General features: G+C 38.9%; 1 protein-coding gene across 1 annotated transcript in view; it reads right to left on the reverse strand.

Moving 5' to 3' along the window:
- Positions 1-12,630: 12,630 nt before the first annotated feature.
- LOC138855263 (uncharacterized) overlaps positions 12,631-23,579 on the reverse strand; it is a 68,845-nt gene continuing 57,896 nt past the window's right edge. The window contains exon 3 of the transcript XR_011394467.1: positions 12,631-14,911. The gene's annotated coding sequence lies outside the window, so the exon portion shown is untranslated. The remainder of the gene's footprint in view (positions 14,912-23,579) is intronic.

Genomic DNA, 23,579 nt, shown 5'->3' on the forward strand with positions numbered 1-23,579 from the left:
ACAATGGATTATAGCAAAATGTTTGGATGAATAAGCAGAAGCTTCCTCACTTGCCCAGAGACAAAGCCAAACTGACTCACAAGTGGCCCCAGCCGACGGATGGATGCCTCCCAAATGGCCGATAAGCAAATTAATGGCCGATAACCAGGCGCCGAAAAAGCAGCCGATAACCAAGTTGGCCGATAACCGAACCGGCCGATAACCGCTGGTCCACTGTACATAACGAGTCATCTGTTAATAACTTCATTACAGCAATAAGTAACATCGACTGGCAAAATGAGCTAGCAACCAATCCTGATATTAATGAATGTGTTAATATATTTAAAAAAATAAATCCAATATACCTCTATGACATGCATTGCCTATAAAAACAAAGCAGATCACAGCAAAGAGTCTTAACAGCCCCTGGCTTACAAACAGCATCCTCAAATCTACTGAAAAAAAAAAAAAAACATTATATGAAAAGCTGTACAGAATGGGACTAATAACTAGGGACCAGACCAAACATTACTCGTCAGTACTAACCAACCTAATAAGAAGGTCAAAAAAAACTTATGAAAACCAGATTACATAATATAAAAGGTGATATGAAAAAAACCTGGAAAACCTTATCTAAAATTCTAGGATCTAAAAAGATATTCCAAAACAGAATGATCAACCTAATGAAACCAGATGAGCCTCTCCTCCAACCAACTGATGCTGCCAACAAACTTAATGTCTTCTTCTTGACTGTAGGAAAAAAACCTAGCAAGCAGAATCCCAAACTCAAACATTCAACCAAAAGACTACAGTGGAACCTCAAATTTCAAACTTAATCCATTCCAGGAGCTAGTTCTAAATTTGAAAAGTTTGAAAAGTGAAGCAATATTTCCCATAAGAAATAATGGAAATACAATTAGTAATCCATTCCAGACACCCAAAAATATTCACAAAAAAATACATTTTATAGAGATTAATTATAGTTTTACATAAACACAACAAATATAGTGTACAATTATGTATTAACCCTTTCAGGTTTTGACGTACGTAGTACTTGTACGGCTCACGCACCAGGGTTATTGTCGTACTAGTATGCCTAAATTCTAGCGCCGTCAAATCTAGCAAGAGAAAGCTGGTAGGCCTACATATGAAAGAATGGGTCTATGTGGTCATTGTGCACAGTATAAAAAAATCCTGCAGCACACAGTGTGTAATGAGAAAAAAAAACTTTGACCGTGTTTTTGGTTTAAAACAGCAACTTTGCACTGTATTTTCGTATAGTATTTATGGTTGCATTCTCGTTTTCCAGGTATCATTTTATAGAATGGAAGACATAATACAGACATTGAGATGATTTTGATTGGTTTCACAATGAAAAGTACCTTGAAATTGAGCTCAAAGTAGCAGAAATGTTCGATTTCTGCCAAAGTTCAAAAGGAAACAAATCATGCCACGCGTCCAATACACATCAACTGGTGAGTCTAATATTCTTTCACAGATGCGCTGATATTATTTATACCATTTCAACACTAATGCAGTAGTCTGCAAAACAGTAAATCTTATATTTTTTGTGAAAATAAAAATTCAAAGTGGAAAGCAAAAGAAATGTAAGAGAGGCCTGGGGACGTGACTAATGAACAGAAGAAATGTTATTTTAGTGCCAGGAATGTCTGTCTTGTTTATTCTGGACCCTATTTGGAAATTGGCATCTTTTGGAATTTGTGTGAAACTGGCAAAATTGCCAATTTCTGACCACTTTATTGGATAGTTGAAATTGATAAATTCAATTGAAAAAAATGGAGTTCTAGGAAAATAGTTATGATTTTTGTCAACTAGTACACTGGAATTGGCCGAAAATAGGGCTCAAAGTGGATGAAATCGCCGATGCGTAAACATCGTGAGAGCATAATTCCGTAAGTTTTCCATCAAATTTCATACTTTTGGTGTCATTATGATTGGGAAAAGATTCTCTATCTTTTCATAAGAAAAAATAATTTTTTCCGAAAAATTTTCGACCCTGAGAACAAGTTTAGGAGAGGGCCTCTCAACCCTGAAAGGGTTAATAAATTTAAATAAACATATAAAATAACATTTTTACTTACCTTTATTGAAGATTGGTGATGGCATCTGGAAGATAGGGAGGAGGAGAGAGGGAGTTGGGGTTAGTGTTTGGAAGGGGAATACCCCTCCATAAGGACTTTAGGTATCAAAGCCCTCTCTGGGGTTACTTCCCTTCTTTGTCTTTTAATGCCACTAGGACCAGCTTCAAAGTCACTGGACCCCTGTCTCACAAAATAACTGTCCACAGTCCTCTGTTTCTGGCGCCTCTTTAAGATTTCCCTAAAATGGGACATGGTTTTGTCACTGAACTTTTCACAAATAATCATCTCTGAAGCACTATCACCTGCCATCTCTTTATCCTCGATCCACACCAGCAACAACTTCTCAACCTGATCAATTGTCTGTGGTCTTTTTTTGGTTAGCATATTAGCACCTTTTGCAACATCAGCTTCCTTGATTTATTCTTTCTTTGTCAGGATAGAAGCAATGGGCGACTTGTTTTTCCCATACATCCTGGCAAGCTCAACAAGTTTCACACCACTCTCATACTTCTGTATTATTTCCTTCTTCACATCTATGGTGTTTCTCACTTTCTTTACCACAGGGGTACCACTAGCAAGTTTCTTTGGGCCCATGGTAGCTTATTTCACAGTCCCACAAGCACTAAACACAATGAATTAATCGTAAAATGTTAGAATGAGAGAGCAGGTTAGTGTTCACTCAAGCATCAACAAAGCTAGACTGGCTCAAGGCGCCTGCGTGGGAACGCGGACAGAGTGGGCTGGCGGACAGATCCGGTACCCGGCGGTTCAAAAATAGGGGCGAGTTCGATAATAGAGACAAAGTTGGTTCGAAAAAAGCGGTCGATTTTCGAAGAGTTCGATAAGTGATAGGTTCGAAATTTGAGGTACCACTGTACCTCATTGGCAACTACCCAAATACTCTATTTTTAACACAAATGAACTCTACTGAAATCTCCCTCATCTTTAAAACACTAAAGAACAAGGCAGGAGACCTAAAGAACAAGGCAGGAGACCTAAATAACTTACCATCACTTATGTACAGTGGACCCTTGAATATCGTAAGCTTCGCTCTTCGTAATTTTCACCAATCGTAAAGTTTTTTTGGTCAAAATATTGCCTCGCAGATCATCATTTGCCTCACCAATCGTCGGTTGTCCGGAACACGTACGAGCATCAACACGCTCATAAAGACTACTCAGTGTCAGTGTGGCATTGTTTATCAGCAAGTGACCATTGCCCCACGTGTTCATACTCTACATTTCATAATATTCCACTATTTTTTGTGCTTGCAACTACTAAATAAGCCACCATGAGCCCAAAGATAGCTCCTAGTGCCAGCCCTTTGGTAAAGAATGTGAGAAACATGATAGAATTCAAGAAAAAGATTGTAGAAAAATATGAAAGTGGTGTGGTGGAGGGTGATAGTGATGGTGGTAGTGGTTGTGATGGTGGTAGAGGGTGGTTGTGATGGTGATAGAAGGTAGTAGTGGTTGTGATGGTGATAGAGGGTGGTAGTGGTTGTGATGGTGGTAGAGGGTGGTAGTGGTTGTGATGGTGGTAGAGGGTGGTAGTGATGGTGGTAGTGGTTGTGATGGTGGAAGAGTGGTAGTGGTTGTGATGGTGGTAGAGGGTGGTAGTGATGGTGGTAGTGGTAGTGATGGTGGTAGTGGTTGTGATGGTGGTAGTGGTTGTGATGGTGGTAGAGGGTGGTAGTGATGGTGGTAGAGGGTGGTTGTGGTTGTGATGTTGGTAGTGGTGGTGGTAGAGGGTGGAAAGGGATTCCCCCTTTTTTTTTTTTATTTGGACATGATACATAGTTGTATAAAGAAATATAGTAATTGGGTGTACATGCCAAGCACCCCTTGTATGCAGAGCATTATGGGCAGCTTAAAATTAACTTAAGATTAACTAAGCAATGATATATTCAGTGGTAAAAATTACAGTAAACAAATTACAACATGAAGTACAAATGAGTATTTAAAATAAGAAGCATTAAAGTTGTACAAATTTGTAGCATAACAATGTACAGTGGTCCCTCGTTTTTCATCAGTAATCCATTCCTGGAAGTGTGACGATTATCGAAATGGACGATCTTCGAATCAATTTTCCCCATAAGAAATAATGTAAATCCAATTAATTTGTTCCAGACACCCAGAAATATCAACAACAATTTTTTTTTTACCTAAAAGATAGATTTACATGCGCAAAAGAATGAATATTCAACATGACAGTTACCTTTATTGAAGGCTGTTGTTGATGAATGGAAGACAGGGAGGAGGAGAGAGGGAAGAGAGGTTATTGTTTGGAAGGGGAATCCCCCTCCATAAGGACTCTAGGTCACTTCAGGGGTCACTTCCCTAGCATAAATATAGATTTACATGCAGAAAAAAATGCCAAATAAATGTAAAGCACTAATAAAATGTATAAATGAACATTGGTAATAGCGGTAGTTGATGAGTGGAACGGTCTGCCTAGTAGGGTGATCAAAGCTAAAACATTGGGTAGTTTCAAATTTAGGTTGGATAAATACATGAGTGAGAGGGGTTGGATTTGAGTCAGACTTGCACCTGAGCTTATTACTTGGGTAGCATTTGTTCTGTTACTGGGTTGGATTTGTGAAGGACTGGCCTAGTATGGGCCAACAGGCTTATTGCAATGTTCCTCCTTTCTTGTGTTCTAAAAGCTATAGATTGGGTAGTTTCAAATTTAGGTTGGATAAATACATGAGTGAGAGGGGTTGGATTTGAGTCAGACTTGCACCTGAGCTTATTACTTGGGTAGCATTTGTTCTTAAATTAGACACATGTGCAACTCTTGGGTATCTTTATTGAGGAAACGTTTCGCCACACAGTGGCTTCATCAGTCCATACAAAGGAGAATCTTGTTAGGTAAGACACATATGCAACAGTTAGGTATCTTTATTTCGAAACGTTTCGCCTACACAGTAGGCTTCTTCAGTCGAGTACAGAAAAGTTGATAGAAGCAGAAGATACTTGAAGACGATGTAATCAGTCCATCACCCTTAAAGTTTTGAGGTGGTCAGTCCCTCAGTCTGGAGAAGAGCATTGTTCCATTGTATGAAACAATATGGCGATGAAGTGACAGGATGGAGCCTTACATAGCGCCAGGAGGTGAGACGTAGGTCACTAGGAGAGGTAAGAACTCAGATGTTGGGAGGACAGGTCCCTCTCAAATCCAGCCGTTCTCACTAGTAGAGGTTGTCGAAGTTGATTGTAGGTCTGTACCAAGATACCCTTGTGTTGCAGTGTCAGACAGATTGAACATTAAAATGGTATAAAATACCGACAGGTTGTTAGGTAAGACACATATGCAACAGTTAAGTATCTTTATTTCGAAACGTTTCGCCTACACAGTAGGCTTCTTCAGTTGAGTACAGAAAAGTTGATAGAAGCAGAAGATACTTGAAGATGATGTAATCAGTCCATCACCCTTAAAGTTTTGAGGTGGTCAGTCTGACACTGCAACACAAGGGTATCTTGGTACAGACCTACAATCAACTTCGACAACCTCTACTAGTGAGAACGGCTGGATTTGAGAGGGACCTGTCCTCCCAACATCTGAGTTCTTACCTCTCCTAGTGACCTACGTCTCACCTCCTGGCGCTATATAAGGCTCCATCCTGTCACTTCATCTCCATATTGTTTTATACCATGGAACAATGCTCTTCTCCAGACTGAGGGACTGACCACCTCAAAACTTTAAGGGTGATGGACTGATTACATCGTCTTCAAGTATCTTCTGCTTCTATCAACTTTTCTGTACTCGACTGAAGAAGCCTACTGTGTAGGCGAAACGTTTCGAAATAAAGATACCTAACTGTTGCATATGTGTCTTACCTAACAACCTGTCGGTATTTTATACCATTTTAATGTTCAATCTGTCTGACACTGCAACACAAGGGTATCTTGGTACAGACCTACAATCAACTTCGACAACCTCTACTAGTGAGAACGGCTGGATTTGAGAGGGACCTGTCCTCCCAACATCTGAGTTCTTACCTCTCCTAGTGACCTACGTCTCACCTCCTGGCGCTATATAAGGCTCCATCCTGTCACTTCATCGCCATATTGTTTCATACCATGGAACAATGCTCTTCTCCAGACTGAGGGACTGACCACTTCAAAACTTTAAGGGTGATGGACTGATTACATCGTCTTCAAGTATCTTCTGCTTCTATCAACTTTTCTGTACTCGACTGAAGAAGCCTACTGTGTAGGCGAAACGTTTCGAAATAAAGATACCTAACTGTTGCATATGTGTCTTACCTAACAACCTGTCGGTATTTTATACCATTTTAATGTTCAATTTGTCTGACACTGCAACACAAGGGTATCTTGGTACAGACCTACAATCAACTTCGACAACCTCTACTAGTGAGAACGGCTGGATTTGAGAGGGACCTGTCCTCCCAACATCTGAGTTCTTACCTCTCCTAGTGACCTAAGTCTCACCTCCTGGCGCTATATAAGGCTCCATCCTGTCACTTCATCTCCATATTGTTTCATACCACGGAACAATGCTCTTCTCCAGACTGAGGGACTGACCACCACAAAACTTTAAGGGTGATGGACTGATTACATCGTCTTCAAGTATCTTCTGCTTCTATCAACTTTTCTGTACTCGACTGAAGAAGCCTACTGTGTAGGCGAAACGTTTCGAAATAAAGATACCTAACTGTTGCATATGTGTCTTACCTAACAACCTGTCGGTATTTTATACCATTTTAATGTTCAAAGGAGAATCTTGAAGAACAGGAGGAGAATGAGGTAATCAGTCCCTCAACCTTGAGTCGATGTGGTCAGTCCATCAATCTATTCAAGATTGATGGACTGAACACATCGACTCAAGGTTGAGGGACTGATTACCTCATTCTCCTCCTATTCTTCAAGATTCTCCTTTGTATGGACTGATGAAGCCACTGTGTGGCGAAACGTTTCCTCAATAAAGATACCCAAGAGTTGCACATGTGTCTAATTTATCAACATGTCGGTTCTCTGAACCATTCATCTACAAAGCATTTGTTCTGTTAGTGGGTTGGATTTGTGAAGGACCGGCCTAGTATGGGCCAACAGGCTTATTGCAATGTTCCTCCTTTCTTGTGTTCTAAAAGCTATAGATTTGTTGGTTTCAAATTTAGGTTGGATAAATACATTAGTGAGAGGGGTTGGATTTAAGTTCGACTTGCACCTGAGCTTATTGTTTGGGTAGAATCTGTTCTGTTAGTGGGTTGGATTTGTGAAGGACCGACCTAGTATGGGCCAACAGGCTTATTGCAGTGTTCCTCCTTTCTTATGTTCTAAAAGCTATGGCTTGGGTAGTTTCAAATTTAGGTTGGATAATACACGAGTGAGAGGGGTTGGATTTGAGTCGGACTTGCACCTGAGCTTATTGCTTGGGTAGCATTTGTTCTGTTAGTGGGTTGGATTTGTGAAGGACCGGCCTAGTAGGGGCCAGCAGGCCTACTGCAGTGTTCCTCCTTTCTTATGTTCTTATTGGAGACTTGTTTGTGTGAGGGAGGGATGGCAAGTTTATTGTTAGAGAATATTACTAATATCAACTCTATGGCTTATTTATCTATCACAATTCAACTAATATGACATAATAAACAATATTAATAACATAGAAACATGGAATATACTCCTGAATGAATAAAATAAGTCATTACGTATGTCATGAGAGGTGTTGTGTTGTTGTTGGGTATATAAGGGCCATTGAGAGTAAGCCGTCTATAATGGTGGTGAAGCAGCAGCTGAGGCAGTGGTGTTTTCTGTAGCCCTATATAACTCCAACAACATTGGAGGAGTTGGTAGAATCGCTGAATCACTAAAGAAGGAACCCTCTACCACCATCACTATGACCTTCTACCACTATTACAACTGTTACCACTATCACTACTACCTTCTTCCACCATCAACCACTATCACAACTGCTTTCACTCTACCACCACCACCTTTGTATTTTTCTACAAACTTTTTCATAAATTATATGTGTTTCTCACATTCTTTACCAAAGGGCTGGCACTAGAAGCTTTCTTTAGAGCCATGGTAGCTTATTTAACACTTGCAAGCACTAAAATCAGTGGAATATTATGAAATATTTTGTAGGAGCATGTGAGGGGACTGTCGCTCACTGGTAAACAATGGCACACTGGCTGGGAAGGCAGGCTCAGGCAGCTCAGAGCATGAGTATGCATCCCAGACGAAGGACGATCAGCGAGTTAATGGACCATTTGCGAGCCAATGTTAAGACGAAATAACGGGACTACAGTGGACCCCCGGTTAACGATATTTTTTCACTCCAGAAGTATGTTCAGGTGCCAGTACTGACCGAATTTGTTCCCATAAGGAATATTGTGAAGTAGATTAGTCCATTTCAGACCCCCAAACATACACGTACAAACGCACTTACATAATTGGTCACATTCGGAGGTGATCGTTATGCGGGGGTCCACTGTATTTCCGAAATGGACGACTTTCAGACCAGACGATTATTGAGGGACCACTGTATAACCATAACAACCATACAAAAATATACCGCTAAGCGGCCGTTAATGGCTGAGAAGTGAACTCCGCTATTTATGGTCTGATTTCTTTCATTCTTGGTGTACGTGAAGAAGTATCTTTTCGTCATACATTGCCCAAGTTTGAGTAAGATAACCCAACAAACAACTGAGAAAATAATAATAATATAATAATAATATCTTTATTTACTACACGTACATGTACAAGGTATACAGGCCTAGCTGACATCAGTGACATACTACTGTATAGAAAGCTGCTTGTTATGCTGAGTATTTCAAGAAAATAACTTTTTTGTTTCAGGTTTTTGGTGCAGTACGAGTGTATATCACAGTTAGCCCTGTGGCACACTCCGTTTTCTCTAATATAAGCCCCCAAGACAGGGATAGGAGAATCAAATCAAAGTTTATTCACTATAAGGATTATAATGCAGGGTTTACAGATTTTGGTTATTGTGTGGTTTACATGTAAAATAATAATTACAGAGGGGGCCACTAGAACACCTAGCATGGCTAGGCATTTCGGGCAAACTTAGATTATTTCTTAACCCTAAATTACAGCAAATTGTGGAGTAAGTTGACTAAATACTAAGTGACTAAATACTAGTTTGTGAGTTTAGCAATGTGAATGCTTTTGTTTTGGCACAATACATAGTTTCTATATTGGAGTATCACAGGCAAACTTATGACTAGTTTGGAATCATTATTTTAAGATTAGGATATGTATTTCTGGGAAGTACAGTGCCTGCACTCTGAAGGAGGGGTGTTAATGTTGCAGTTTAAAAACTGTAGTGTAAATCACCCTTCTGGCAAGACAGTGATGGAGTGAATGATGGTGAAAGTTTTTCTTTTTCGGGCCACCCTGCCTTGGTGGGAATCGGCCAGTGTGTTAATAATAAAATAAAAATAAAAAATCAAAGTGAAAAGCAAAAGAAATGTAAGAGGGGCCTGGGGACGTGACTAATGAACAGAGGAAATGTTATTTTAGTGCCAGGAATGTCTTTCTTGTTTATTCTGGACCCTATTTGGAAATTGGCATCTTTTGAAATTTGTGTGAAATTGGCAAAATTGCTAAATTCTGACCACTTTATTGGATAGTTGAAATTGGTAAATGGGTGGTTTCTTGTACTCATTTGATAGAAAAAAAACGGAGTTCTAGCGAAATAGTTATGATTTTTGTCGACTAGTACACTGGAATTGGCCGAAAATAGGGCTCAAGACCGCTAACTTTGTGAGAGCATAATTCCGTAAGTGTTCCATCAAATTTCATACTTTTGGTGTCATTATGATCGAGTAAAGATTCTCTATCTTTTCATAAGAAAAAATAATTTTTTTTTTTTTTTGAAATTTTGGCGACCCTGAGAACAAGTCTCAGACAGCCTGGTGACCCTCAAAGGGTTAAGTGTGCCTGCAATGCTCTGCATACAAAGGGGCTTTTGGCATGTACACCCAACTATTATATTCCTCTGTAAGCCATGCATGTTGTAAGAGGCAACTAAAATGCCAGGAGCAAGGGGCTAGTAACCCCTTTCTTCTATATAACTTACAAAATTTAATAAGAGAAATGTTCATTTTTCTTTTTGGGCCACCTGTCTCAGTGGGATGTGGCCAGTTTGTAGTTGAAAAAAAAATACATCATTCTGATATCAAACTGTTAGTGATATGTAGCTTCGAAACTGGTACTGAATTAGATAAAACTGTACAGTAGGGCCCCGCTTTACGGCGTTTCGCTTTACGGCATTCCGCTAATACAGTCATTTCAAATTATGACCAAAACTCGCTATATGGCTCCCCCCACCTGACTTTCTAATATGGTCACCGCACCCCACCCGGTTTGTTTACATTCTCTGTGAGATCCGTAAGCACTAAGTCTCTCCATTATGTCTGGAAACTCCAAAATTTTAAGTGTTTTTAAAAGTTATTTCATATTTTATATATACAGTGGACCCCCAGTTTATATTATTATTTCATTCCAGAAGTATGTTCAGGTGCCATTACTGAACGAATTTGTTCCCATAAGGAATATTTTGAATTAGATTAGTCCATTTCAGACCCCCAAACATACACGTACAAACGCACTTACATAAATACACTTACATAATTGGTTGCATTGGGAGCTGATCGTAAAGCGGGGGTCCACTGTACTCTGATAATTATACTTATGCATACCTGTACTTAAATAAACTTATATAAGTGTACTGTGCTGGCAAGCAGGCACACATTAAAATCAGTAAGAGTGTTCTTTGTCTTCAGACGTCATATTAGTAATGATAATAATAATCACCGAGCCTCATTTAAATGTCGTACATTACGTTAATATACACAGTTTCATTAATCCATCTATGATATTTTTTCAAAATTACATAATAAACACGATGCATAACATATAAATATGATACATACACCCCACAGTAGAATAAATAAACATATATATGAGATGTGGTAGCAGATGACTTGCACAAGTGACGCCATATTAGAAATAATAATAATAATAATAATAATAATAATAATAATAATAATCACCAAGTCTCATTAAATGTCGTATATTACGTTAATATACACATTTTCATTAATCCATCCATGATATTTTTTCAAAATTATATAATAAACATGATACATAATATATAAATATGATAAATACACTCCACAATAGAATAAATAAACATAAATATGAGATGTGGTAGCCAGATAACTTGTACAAGTGATGCCAAGAATAACATTTTCTCTAATCTAACACAAGAGAAAATGTGTTACTGGGGGTAACTGTAGAAAATTATTCCTTTTGTATGTATGTATGTAAGTTTATTAAGGTATACACAAATACAGTTACATAGATTATCATACATAACAGCATATATGTAGCGAACCTAGGATAACCCAAAAAAGTCAGACGGAGTGACTTATTTCCATTGCCTTCACTCAGAGCGTCATTTCTTCTCAAAATGATGTCACATGAGAATGGGAGTGTTCTTTATTTATTCTACCATATCAATGTAGAGACAACCTGTACACAATGTAACTTGTACACAAACCAGACGTGTACACTTTGTTTACAAAACTTACCTTCGCCTGGTTTGTTTACATAACTCTGCGCCTGTCCTCTCTCATGCACTCATTCTTTCTCTCTCTCATTTATTCGTTTTATCTCATTTACTTACTCCTGACCCTACATTAAGACAACAAATATTTTAAGGTAAGTAATGAGTGAACTGTATATACATTTTATTGCTCTGGGATGCTTAAATATCATAGAATATATGTGTGGGTGGGTTGGCCTGGTATGGTAGTCTGGCTGACTACCATACATACCACACTTGATTTTTTAAAATAAATACTACTCATCTCACCCTAGATTAAGACTACAAATATTTTAAGGTAAGTAATGAGTAAACTGTATATGCATTTTATTGCTCTGGGATGCTTAAATGTAATAGAATATTATGTGTAGGTGGGGTGGCCTGGTATGTTAGCCCAGCTGACTACCATACATACCACACTTGATTTCTTACAATAAATACTACTTGTCTCACCCTAGATTAAGACTATAAATATTTTAAGGTAAGTAATGAGTGCACTACGTGTGTATTGTACTTTTTTATTGTTTTTTGATGCCTAGTTCTATTGCTAACTTAATATATGTTAGTGTAAACTTGTTATCTAGTATTTGTATGCATTTATAAGTGGAAAGAAAGGGTGTTCCACTTTACGGCGGTAGCCTGGAACCTAACCTGCCATATAACTGGGGCCCTACTGTACACACAAGTAAAGAAACTCTAGAAAATAACAGAGACCTGTTGGGAATATCTGCTGCTGTCATGAAAATATCATACCATGTGAAGGAACATTTTATTCAAATATAACTGGTACACAAACATTTTACACTGCAATTATATAGAAAAGATATGCCATATTTAAGCAAAAAAAAAAAAAAAAAACTCATAATTAAGTGCAGGCATTTCATATGAGACATAATGACATCTTTCTGCTTATTCATTTTAGTATGTCCAAGATTTGTTTTTTCCAAAAATCTTTAGGAGACACTAAACATTAGCATGGATTCTAACCTGTATGACCATTAAGGATTCTTATCTGACTTGATTTTACAGAAGGTTTCTCGTCTCAAATGTAGTTTGTTTGTCTCCAGTATGAGCTCTCATGTGATTTATTAGACTTGATTTGTGTGAAAAAGCCATTATGCACTCTGAACATGATATGGTTTGTCTCCTGTATGAATTCTTAGGTGTTTATTCAGACTTGATTTTTCTGAAAAGGCCTTTAACCCTTTGAGGGTCGACAGGCCCTCTCCGAAACTCGTTCTCAGGGTCGGCCAAATTTAAAAAAAAAAAAAATTATTTTTTCTTATGAAAAGATAGAGAATCTTTTCCCGATCATAAAGACACCAAAAGTTTGAAATTTGATAGAAAACTTACGGAATTATGCTCTCGCAAAGTTAGCGGTCTCGGCGATATTTACGCACCGGCGATTTTGCCCACTTTGAGCCCCATTTTCGGCCAATTTCACTGTACTAGTCGACAAAAAACATGAATATTTCGCTAGAACTCCATTTTTTCTATCGAATGGGTGTAAGAAACCACTCATTTATGAAATTCAACTATCCAGTACAGTGGTCAGAATTTAGCAATTTTGCCAATTTCACACAAATTTCAAAAGATGCCAATTTCGGAATAGGGTCCAGAATAAACAAGAAAGACATTCCTGGCACTAAAATGACATTTCCTCTAGTCATTATTCACGTCTCAAGGCCCCTCTTATATTCTTTTGCTTTCCACTTTGAATTTTTATTTTCACAAAAAATGTAAGATTTACTGTTATGCAGACTACTGCATTAGTGTAAAAAATGGTATAAATATTATAGGTGCACTTGTGAAAGAATATTAGACTCACCAGTTGACGTGTATTGCACGCTTGGCACGATTTGTTTACTTTTGAAGTTTGGTAAAAATCGAACATTTCTGCTACTTTGAGCTCAATTTCAAGGCACCTTTCTTTGTAAAACCAGTCAAAATCATCTCTATTTCTGTAATATGTCTTCCATTCTATAAAATGAGACCAAGAAAACTAGAATACAACAATAAATACCATACGAAAATACACTGCAAAGTCGCTGATTTATTAAAAAAAAATGGTCAAAGTTTTTTTTTTCTCATTATGCACTGTGTGCTGCAGGATTTTTTTTAGACTGTGCACACTGACCACATAGACCCATTCTTTCATATGAAGGCCTACCAGCTTTCTCCCACTAGATTTGAGGCCGCTAGAATTTATGAGTACTAGTACGTCAAAAACCCCTACGCGTAAGACGTACTAGTACGACGAAAACCCTCAAAGGGTTAAACACTTGGAACATTGGTATGGTCTTTCTCCAGTATGAATTCTCAGGTGATTTATTAGACTTGATTTATGTCAAAAGGCCTTTGAACACTCTGAACACTGATATGGTTTATCTCCTGTATGAACATTTAAATGAATATCAAGGTTTGATTTCACTGAAAAGGTTTTTAAACACTCTGAACACTGATATGGTTTCTCTCCTGTATGAACTCTCAAGTGTAAATTTAAATGTGATTTTCTTGAAAAGCCTTTCTGACACTCTGAACACTGATATGGTTTCTCTCGTGCATGAACTTTCAGGTGATCAGTTAGGCTTAATTTTTGTGTAAAGGCCTTTAGACACTCAGAACACTGATATGGCTTCTCTCCTATATGAATTTTCAGGTGTTTATTTAAATTTGATTTTTTTTGAAAAGGCCTTTAGACACTCTGAACACTGATGTGGTTTCTCTCCTTTATGAACTCTCAGATGCTCATTTAAATTTGATTTTTGTGAAAAACTCTTCAGACACTCTGAACACTAATATGGTTTTTCTCCTGTATGAATCCTCAGATGCTTATTTAATCCAGATTTTTGTGAAAAAGCCTTCAGACACTCTGAACACTGATATGGTTTCTCTCGTGTGTGAATTTTAATATGGCTTATTAGATGTAATTTCTTATTAAATTTTCCTTGACACACTGAACACTGATATGGTTTATTATCTCTATGACCTCTCATGATTGTTTTAAATATTTTTATTAAAAAACTGCTTATCCCAAAAAACTCATTCAGTACTGCCAGTAGGCCTACTGCAGTGTTCCTCTATTCTTATGTTCTTACATAAAATTTTAAGTGTGTTTACAGAAGAGGGCACTTTGTATCTGAAACTAAATACTCGAAGAAAATTTACACTGCACCAAAAGTTTTAACCGAGGTGAAACAAGTTTCTGTTCTGTGAAGAGCTTGAAGGTCAATCTGTGAATAGGATGTTGACAAGTTTACCAGACAAAATCAGAGGTCTTAACATGTGGACAGAAACCAAGTTATCCTATCTGGAAAAACCTTGGAATTCTGCTGAGTAAATAAAGGGAACATAGAGGACCCCCTAAAGTACAGGTGTGTTTTGCTGATAAGCATTACTGGAAAAAGGAATTAACAGAGAGTGCATAATACATAAATGTTGTTACAAGGGAAATGTCATCATAGGGTAATATTACTAATGAGATGTTCCAAGAATCTGTTTTATCAGTTAATATTTTATCATAAAATTTCTAACCTATATAACAAATTGCTAGAAGAAATTAAAAAATTAAATGAACATTTTCAGGGATGATGCAAAAATTCTATGCAAGATAAACTGTAAAGAATGAATAAATGTCACAGACTGAAGACCTGGAAGACTGAGAAAGTGAAGTAGAAGTATGGTGATAATAATATATGTCATGAAACTGAAATGTAATTAATTTGTAAAAATACAATGACAACAGACTTAGAGGAACATCACTGAGTAAAATCTCACTGGATCATGTAAATGAAATAAGAAAGAAAGCATATCTGACACTGATCAACCTCATAAAAGCCTATACAGTAGGGCCCCACTTATATGGCAGGTTAGGTTTCAGCCTAACGCCGGAAAGCGGACATCGCTGGAAAGCAGAATGCCATTTTTTCCACTTATAAATGCATATAAATGCCAGACAACAAGTTTACATTAACTTATATTAAATTAGTAATAGAACTAGGCATTAAAAAACACAATAAAAAGTAAAATACATACACAATACATTCATTACATACCTTAAAATATTTGTAGTCTTAATGTAGGATGAGAGGTGAGTAGTACTTATTTGTAGAAAGTCAGGTGTAGGTAGCCCTGGCTCCCTGTCCCAAACTTAATATACGATATTTAATGCAGCCCAAAGAGATAAAATACACATACAGTGGTACCTTGACTCACGAGTGTCCCAACTTACGGACTTTCCGAGTTATGGGCCATCACTTGGTTGATTTTTTGCTTTGAGTTGCAAGCCAAAATCCAAGTTACAAGCGAGCTTCAGATACGCCGCCACTAATTGGTGAAGTATCTGAAGTCAAATCCAACTCTGTACCCAGGTACTTCCTCCCATCCTACGTGCTCTTCCAAGAGCATGTGAGAAGGATAATACTCCCACACTAATCCCAGAGTGTAGTGAGGCACCTCATCCCTTGTTTGCTTCTCGTATAAATCCGGGGAAGAGGTAACCTCCATTTCAACACTCAGAGTTTTTCCAGAAACATTAATTAAGGTGGGTGGAGTAATGATAGTGGTGGGTGGAGTAGTGATGGTGGTGGGTGGAGTAGTGAAGGTGGTGGGTGGAGTAGTGAAGGTGGTGGGTGGAGTAGTGAAGGTGGTGGGTGGAGTAGTGATGGTGGTCGGTGGAGTAACGATAGTGGTGAGTGGAGTAGTTATGGTGGTCGGTGGAGTACTGATAGTGGTGGGTGGAGTACTGATAGTGGTGGGTGGAGTACTGATAGTGGTGAGTGGAGTACTGATAGTGGTGGGTGGAGTAGTGATGGTGGTCAGTGGAGTACTGATAGTGGTAGATGGAATACTGATAGCGGTGGGTGGAGTAGTCATGGTGGTGGGTGTACTGACGGTGGTGGGTGTAGTAGTGAAGGTGGTGGGTGGAGTAGTGAAGGTGGTGGGTGGAGTAGTGAAGGTGGTGGGTGGAGTAGTGAAGTTCGTGGGTGGAGTATACAATACTTCTTATTTATAAATACAGTTCTCTTATTTAAAAACCCGTAACAAAAAAAAGGGAGGTGGTTTTTGGGGGGGGTGGAACGGATTAATGGCATTTCAATTACAGTGGACCCCCACCTTACGATGGCATCGCGTTACGTTAAATCTGCCACATACATTTTAACGCAAAAAATTTGCCTCGCCTCACGGGATTCGTCCGGGACGCGTCCCACGCGTGGCCTCAGCTGCCACGTGCGTGCCAGTGTTTACAAGCTAGCCAGTGCGATCGCATCCACACATACATTCGGTACATTTCATATTATCACAGTGTTTTTAATGATTGTAGCTGCAAAATAAGTCACTATGGGCCCCAAGAAAGCTTCTAGTGCCAACCCTGCGGGAAAAAGGGTGAAAATTACTATGGAAATGAAGAAAGAGATAATTGCTAAGTACAAAAGTGGAGTGCGTGTCTCAGAGCTGGCCAGGTTGTATACCAAACCCCAATCAACCATTGCTACTATCGTGGCCAACAAAACGGCAATCAAGGAAGCTGTTCTTGCAAAACGTGCAAATTTGTTTTCGAAACAGAGATCGCAAGTGATAGAAGATGTTGAGAGACTGTTATTGGTGTGGATAAATGGAAAACAAATAGCAGGAGATAGCATCTCTCAAGCGATCATATGTGAAAAGGCTAGGAAGTTGCATGAGGATTTAATTAGAAAAATGCCTACAACTAGTGGTGATGTGAGTGAATTTAAGGCCAGCAAAGGCTGGTTTGAAGAGGGAAGAGGAGCGATTGGTGGAATGATGATGTGAAGAGAGTAGTAAGGGAGAAAAAGTTAGCATATGAGAAGTTTTTACAAAGTAGAAGTGATGTAAGGAGGGAAGAGTATATGGAGAAAAAGAGAGGTTAAGAAAGTGGTGAAGCAATGTAAAAAGAGAGCAAATGAGAGAGTGGGTGAGATGTTATCAACAAATTTTGTTGAAAATAAGAAAAAGTTTTGGAGTGAGATTAACAAGTTAAGAAAGCCTAGAGAACAAATGGATTTGTCAGTTAAAAATAGGAGAGGAGAGTTATTAAATGGAGAGTTAGAGGTATTGGGAAGATGGAGGGAATATTTTGAGGAATTGTTAAATGTTGATGAAGATAGGGAAGCTGTGATTTCGTGTATAGGGCAAGGAGGAACAACATCTTGTAGGAGTGAGGAAGAGCCAGTTGTGAGTGTGGGGGAAGTTCGTGAGGCAGTAGGTAAAATGAAAGGGGGTAAGGCAGCCGGGATTGATGGGATAAAGATAGAAATGTTAAAAGCAGGTGGGGATATAGTTTTGGAGTGGTTGGTGCAATTATTTAATAAATGTATGGAAGAGGGTAAGGTACCTAGGGATTGGCAGAGAGCATGCATAGTTCCTTTGTATAAAGGCAAAGAGGACAAAAGAGAGTGCAAAAATTATAGGGGGATAAGTCTGTTGAGTATACCTGGCAAAGTGTATGGTAGAGTTATTATTGAAAGAATTAAGAGTAAGACGGAGAATAGGATAGCAGATGAACAAGGAGGCTTTAGGAAAGGTAGGGGGTGTGTGGACCAGGTGTTTACAGTGAAACATATAAGTGAACAGTATTTAGATAAGGCTAAAGAGGTCTTTGTGGCATTTATGGATTTGGAAAAGGCATATGACAGGGTGGATAGGGGGGCAATGTGGCAGGTGTATGGTGTAGGAGGTAGGTTACTGAAAGCAGTGAAGAGTTTTTACGAGGATAGTGAGGCTCAAGTTAGAGTATGTAGGAAAGAGGGAAATTATTTCCCAGTAAAAGTAGGCCTTAGACAAGGATGTGTGATGTCACCGTGGTTGTTTAATATATTTATAGATGGGGTTGTAAGAGAAGTAAATGCGAGGGTCTTGGCAAGAGGCGTGGAGTTAAAAGATAAAGAATCACACATAAAGTGGGAGTTGTCACAGTTGCTCTTTGCTGATGACACTGTGCTCTTGGGAGATTCTGAAGAGAAGTTGCAGAGATTGGTGGATGAATTTGGTAGGGTGTGCAAAAGAAGAAAATTGAAAGTGAATACAGGAAAGAGTAAGGTTATGAGGATAACAAGAAGATTAGGTGATGAAAGATTGGATATCAGATTGGAGGGAGAGAGTATGGAGGAGGTGAATGTATTCAGATACAGGAGGGGGCCCCACTTATATGGCAGGTTAGGTTCCAGGCTACCGCCGTAAAGCGGAAATCGCCGTAAAGTGGAACACCCTTTTTTTCCACTTATAAATGCATACAAACACTAGATAACAAGTTTACACTAACATATATTAAGTTAGCAATAGAACCAGGCATCAAAAAACAATAAAAAGGTACAATACACACATAGTGCACTCATTACTTACCTTAAAATATTTATAGTCTTAATCTAGGGTGAGACAAGTAGTATTTATTGTAAGAAATCAAGTGTGGTATGTATTGTAATAGCCAGGCTACCTCACCAGGCCACCCCACCCACACATACTATTCTATGATATTTAAGCATCCCAGAGCGATAAAATGTATATACAGTTCACTCATTACTTACCTTAAAATATTTGTAGTCTTAATGTAGGGTCAGGAGTAAGTAAATGAGATAAAACGAATAAATGAGAGAGAGAAAGAATGAGTACATGAGAGGTGACAGGCTAGGCACAGAGTAAACAAACCAGGCTCCCACATCTTATATTTATGTTTATTTATTCTATTGTGGGGTGTATTTATCATCTTTTTATGTTATGTATCGTGTTTATTATATAATTTTGAAAAAAATATCATGGCTGGATTAATGAAAATGTGTATATTACCGTAATATATGACATTTAATGAGACTCGGTGACTATTGTTATTATCACCACTTGTGGAAGTCGTCTGCTACCACAGCTCACATTTATGTTTATTTATTCTACTGTGGGGTGTATTTATCTTATTTATATGTTATGCATCGTGTTTATTATATAATTTTGAAAAAATATCATGGATGGATTAATGAAAATGTGTATATTAACATAATATACGACATTTAAATGACTTGATGTATGTAAGTTTATTTAGGTACAGGTATACATAAGTATAATTATCAGAGTATATATAAAATATGAAATAACTTTTAAAAACATTTGAAATTTTGGAGTTTCCAGACAAAATGGAGAGACTTAGTGCTTACTGAGCTCATGGAGAATGTAAACAAACAGGGTGGGGCACGGTGACCGTATTAGAAAGTCAGGTGGGGGGAGCCGTATAGTGAGTTTTGGTCATAATTTGAAATGTCCGTATTAGCGGAACGCCGTAAAGCGGAACGCCGTAAAGCGGGGCCCTCCTGTATTTGGGAGTGGACATGTCAGCGGATGGGTCTATGAAAGATGAGGTGAATCATAGAACTGATGAGGGGAAAAGGGTGAGTGGTGCACTTAGGAGTCTGTGGAGACAAAGAACTTTGTCCTTGGAGGCAAAGAGGGGAATGTATGAGAGTATAGTTTTACCAACGCTCTTATATGGGTGTGAAGCATGGGTGATGAATGTTGCAGCGAGGAGAAGGCTGGAGGCAGTGGAGATGTCATGTCTGAGAGCAATGTTTGGTGTGAATATAATGCAGAGAATTCGTAGTTTGGAAGTTAGGAGGAGGTGCGGGATTACCAAAACTGTTGTCCAGAGGGCTGAGGAAGGGTTGTTGAGGTGGTTCGGACATGTGGAGAGAATGGAGCGAAACAGAATAACTTCAAGAGTGTATCAGTCTGTAGTGGAAGGAAGGCGGGGTAGGGGTCGGCCTAGGAAAGGTTGGAGGGAGGGGGTAAAGGAGGTTTTGTGTGCGAGGGGCTTGGACTTCCAACAGGCATGCATGAGCGTGTGTGATAGGAGTGAATGGAGACAAATGGTTTTTAATACTTGACGTGCTGTTGGAGTGTGAGCAAAGTAACATTTATGAAGGGGTTCAGGGAAACCGGCAGGCCGGACTTGAGTCCTGGAGATGGGAAGTACAGTGCCTGCACTCTGAAGGAGGGGTGTTAATGTTGCAGTTTAAAAACTGTAGTGTAAAGCACCCTTCTGGCAAGACAGTGATGGAGTGAACGATGGTGAAAGTTTTTCTTTTTCGGGCCACCCTGCCTTGGTGGGAATCGGCCAGTGTGATAATAAAAAAAAAATAAAAAAAAAAAAGGCTGGTTTGAGAGATTTAAGAATCGTAGTTGCATATATAGTGTGATAAGGCATGGTGAGGCTGCTAGTTTGGACCAAAAAGCGACTGAAAAATATGTGAAGGAATTCAAGGATTACATAGACAGTGAAGAATTGCAACCTGAACAAGTGTTTAACTGCGACGAAACAGGCCTGTTTTGGAAAGAAATGCCAAGAAAGACCTACATTACTCAGGAGGAAAAGGCACTCTCAGGACATAAGCCTATGAAAGACAGGCTTACTCTTCTGATGTGTGCTAATGCTAGTGGTGATTGCAAAGTGAAGCCTTTATTGGTGTATCACTCTGAAACTCCCAGAGCGTTCAGGCAAAACAATGTCATCAAGGCTAATTTGTGTGTGATGTGGAGGGCAAACAGTAAGGCATGGGTCACTAGGGACTTTTTCTATGACTGGTTACACCATGCATTTGCCCCCACTGTGAAAAATTACCTAATGGAAAATAAATTGGACCTTAAGTGCCTCCTGGTATTAGACAATGCTCCTGGTCATCCTTCAGACTTGGCAGAGCGACTTTCTAGGGACATGAGCTTCATTAAGGTCAAGTTTTTGCCTCCTAATATCACTCCTCTCCTTCAGCCCATGGACCACCAGGTCATTTCAAACTTCAAATAACTCTACACAAAAGCTGTTTCAAAAGTGCTTTGAAGTGACCTCAGACACTCGATTGACTCTAAGAGAGTTTTGGAAAGATCACCTTAGCATCCTCAGTTGTGTAAACCTTATAGGTAAGGCTTGGGAGGGAGTGACTAAGAAGACCTTGAACTCTGCTTGGAAGAAACTGTGGCCACAATGTGTAGAAGAAAGGGATTTTGAAGGGTTTGGGGCTAACCCTCAGGAGCCTATGCCAGTTGTGGAATCTATTGAGGCATTGGGAAAGTCCATGGGGTTGGATGTTAGTGGGGAGGATGTGGAAGAGTTGGTGGAGGAGGACAATGAAGAACTAACCACTGAAGAACTGAAAGATCATCTTCAACAGCAAGAGGCCAGACTTGAGGAAACTGCTTCAGAGGAGGGGAGAGAGAAATTGAGGAAGCTGCCTACTTCAAAGATTAAGGAAATGTGTGCAAAGTGGGTTGAACTGCAAACATTTGTGGATGAAAATCACCCTGACACAGCTACTGCAAGCCGTGCTGGTGACTATTACAATGACACTGTTATGGCCCATTTTAGGAAAGTCTTAAAGGAACGGGAGGTACAGACAAATTTGTTGTGCGACAGAGGTCCAGTGGCTCTCAAGGTGGTCCTAGTGGCATTAAAAGAAGAAGGGAAGTAACCCTGGAAAAGGACTTGATACCTCAAGTCTTAATGGAAGGGGATTCCCTTCTAAACAATAACAACTTTCACACTCTCCCCTCCTCACATCCCATCAATCATCACCAGATCTTCAATAAAGGTAAGTGTCATGTATTCTATTCTTAGTAGAGTAGTAATTGTGCATGTCTTCTTCAGTTTGTATGTATTAAAATTAATATTTCATGTAGTAAAAAATATTTTTTTTCATACTTTAGGGTGTCAGAGCAGATTAATTTGATTTCCATTATTTCTTATGGGGAAAATTAATTTGCCTTACGATAATTTCGGCTTATGAGCTCTCAGGAACGGATTAATATTGTAAGGTGGGGGTCCACTGTAATTTCAATGTGGAAAACTGATTTGATATACGAGCAAATTGAGTTATGAGCTCAGCCACAGAACGAATTACTCGTAAGTCAAGGTACCACTGTACAGTACACTCATTATTTACCTTAAAATATGTGTAGTCTTAATACTGAATGTGAGGTGGGCAGTATTTGTTTGTAGGAAGTCAGTCTAGGTAGCCAGTAGGTATAGCCTGCCTGGGCTACACCTAACGGCTACCTACACTGCGGCCCAAAGCCATATTATTATCATCAACATACCTTGTTCACTGAATTTAACTGTTTCTAACAACTACCTTCAGATGCCATCATAAACAAAGGGAGAAGTAATGAACAATTCATGCTGAGAATTGTAAACAAAAGCAGAGTTTTAAGGGGTGACTAGGCCAAACGCAGATTCATATACGTTTTCTCTGTTACTGGACCATAGAAAACTAGGTTTTCCCTCCACCCAGCTACCACACCTCCATAGCATATAAACACAGCATGTTTATTTGCGATGTAACATTAATGGATTAATGAAAATGTCTATATTAACGTATAATAAGCCATTTAATGTGCCCAAGAGTGATTATTATTACGTACTATTAGTAGAGTGGACCCTCGTTTTTTGTAAGCATCAGATGTCATAATTTTCAAAAATCGTAACTTTTTTTCGTCAAAATATTGACTCGCAAATCATTTGATTCGCAAATAGTCATTCATCCCAGACGTGTACAAGCAGCCCTGACGTGGCCACAGTCAGTATCCCATTGTTTATCAGCGAGTGAGCACAATCCCGCACATTCATACAATACATTTTGTAATATTCCATTCATTTTAGTGCTTGCAACTGCTAAATAAGCCACCATGGGCCCAAAGAAAGCTAGTGCCAGCCCTTTGGTAAAGAAGGTGACAAACATGATAGAATTAAAGAAAAAGATTGTAGAAAAATACGAAAGTGGTGGTAGTGATAGTGGTAGAGGGTGGTAGTGATGGTGGTAGAGGGTAGTAGTGATGGTGGTAGAGGGTGGTAGTAATGGTGAAAGAGGGTGGTAGTAATGGTGAAAGAGGGTGGTAGTGGTTGTGATGGTG

The sequence above is a fragment of the Cherax quadricarinatus genome, chromosome 87, assembly GCF_038502225.1.
Source record: "Cherax quadricarinatus isolate ZL_2023a chromosome 87, ASM3850222v1, whole genome shotgun sequence".
NCBI classification, from domain to species: Eukaryota; Metazoa; Arthropoda; class Malacostraca; order Decapoda; family Parastacidae; genus Cherax; species Cherax quadricarinatus.